Here is a 2,259-nt window from a genome sequence, read left to right as displayed (position 1 = left end):
GACTAAAAAAAATAATAATAATAATAACAGTCGATCTTTATAAAAAAAAATCTTGTTATAGCAACTTATATTGAATTCAAGTTCGTTTACTTGAATCAAAGTAAATAAAAACATTAAAAAAAACCATAAATAACTAAAATAAGAAGAAAAAAATAGAAAAGAAAAATTGTAATATGAAAAAACCTTAGAAAAACTATAAGAAACAAAAAATAGAAAAAAAAAATAAAAAGATAAAAATGTGAAAAACGTAAAATATAATACAAAAATGAATATGAAAAAACCTAAAATAAACTCTAATATACTCTATATATACATTAAAAAATAGAAAACAAAATGTAAAAAGGTTAAAAAAAATTGTTGAAAAATAAAGTTAAAAACTGAAAGTAAATAAAGTATATATAAAGAAAATAAAAAATATACATATATTTATAAAAAAAACCCAAAATAAATAAAGTATACAAAAAACGAAAAATAAAGTTAAAAAACCATGTGGTGTAAATTTTTTCAAACTTTAGGGACTAAATTTGAACTTTTTAGGACTAATTTTGCAAAAAAAGTTAACCAAATTAACCATGGAACTCGTTAAATGGGTTAGAATGATAATTCTACAAGAAAGTTGTGATCACAACATAATAAAAAAAATATCAGGGCTTTTTCCAATTATACATTAAAATTTTAAAAACTTTTATAATATTAACCTAAAATAGTATTTTCATTTTGGAATAACCATATCTAAAAATTTAGACACAAACTGCACTTTTTGGTAATCGGCCGATTTTACAATTTCACTATAATGTTTTTTTCAATGTGTGAAAGAAACAACAAAATGTGGCATTTTTTTTTTAAATTGTGAACCACAACTAGTCTCAATTTATATAGCAATATAATAATCAAGACAATAGTACAGAACATGGATTCTTTAAGCATGATCCCTAGATTTTTCATTATATATAATTAAGGATTGTACACAAAAAGGCCTTCTTTTTTGGCAATACATACCCTACATTCCTACACGATCAACATGTTTCCATACCCAAAATGTGTTTCTAAAACTAGTGGATTCATCGTCTACCAACCTGCATATGAGTAACATCACCAAACAACCAATTATCCCCAACCAAAACTATATACGACACTACCTATGACAAACATAAGATTCCATTTGAGTTGACTTTTCAATTTTTGAACCTCTCCCATAACCTCCATAAGCTGCAACTTTGCCTTTTCCTCGTCAGCAACCCTTAAAGTCAGCTTCAACACTTTCTTCTTCAGGCGTTCGACTTCAGTTGATTTAAAATCCACCTCGCTTTTTTAGTTTCCATAGCGTACTTCTGTAGTGTTCATTTAGTGGTGGGTCAATCCACCGGAAAAAGTTACATCCGTGTGGAGAAGGCTGAAAATTCAATACGAAATGAGAGTTTCTTGATCGTTGAGCACATATCACATTTAGGGTTTTTGAAAGGTAATCTCGTTTTCATTTTTCAAACAAAAAAATAAAAAACCATTAAAATATCACATTTAGGGTTTTGAATAAGTATACTCTCATTTTCGCAGGAAATGCATGCATAAACTGAAGCTACACTGAAAAATCAAACCAAAACCCTAAAAACCACACCCCCTAACACACCAAAAGATCAAATCGAACCACAATGTATCATAAAACACCAATAAATACTTCATACCCAGACATGCAGCAACAAAAGAGACAAAAATCAGACTACAAGCCTAAAATCCAAAAAAGCAAACCTCAAACTTTTCATCTTCGTCCAGCTCCTCGCCGATGGCGTCAACCGTGGCGGTGGCGTTTTTATCTTCATCAGAACCAACAGGACTTGAAATGGCTTTGAGTTTCTCCTCATCTTCTTCCTCCTGTTCGTGGACATGTTCCTTCTTTGACGAATTAGACAGAGACTGCTTCGTTGAGTCCTTGGATTTGGAGCGTCTTGCCATGGAGATATTCGAGGGTTTTTCTTCCAGTTGTGTAAATCTGGTGGGAGGTACAAAGAAAAGGTGCAAATGGCCGGTGGTAGATATTTTAGGTGAAATTGTAAGAAATGGGTCGGGTTTTCTGAGAGTAAAAAGTAAATATGTGGAAAATGGGTCGGATTTATTATATTTATCAAGGTTGGGAAGAAGAATTTAACTTGATGAAATTGTATTTTTGATGATTTGTTTTTTAATTTAGAAAAAAAAAATCAACATTTTAAGTCTTTTCAAAGAGACCTTTTTTTTAGTTATTTATACAATTATAAGGTTTCC

The 2,259-nt window shown here is 29.9% G+C and overlaps 1 long non-coding RNA gene across 1 annotated transcript; it reads right to left on the bottom strand.

Annotated features, from left to right (window-relative positions):
• Nucleotides 1-926: 926 nt before the first annotated feature.
• LOC144997559 (uncharacterized) lies at nt 927-2,012 on the bottom strand. The gene is made up of 2 exons (XR_013659849.1): nt 1,747-2,012; nt 927-1,393 (listed from the first exon to the last, which is right to left on the bottom strand). It is a non-coding gene; the product is annotated as an uncharacterized LOC144997559 (long non-coding RNA).
• Between the last annotated feature and the right edge of the window lie 247 nt (nt 2,013-2,259).

This window comes from Lactuca saligna, chromosome 5 (genome assembly GCF_052625555.1).
Source record: "Lactuca saligna cultivar CGN05327 chromosome 5, ASM5262555v1, whole genome shotgun sequence".
In the NCBI taxonomy this organism is placed as follows: domain Eukaryota; kingdom Viridiplantae; phylum Streptophyta; class Magnoliopsida; order Asterales; family Asteraceae; genus Lactuca; species Lactuca saligna.
The sequence above is the reverse complement of the archived record's forward strand: the minus strand, read 5'-3'. Positions and strand labels throughout refer to the sequence as shown.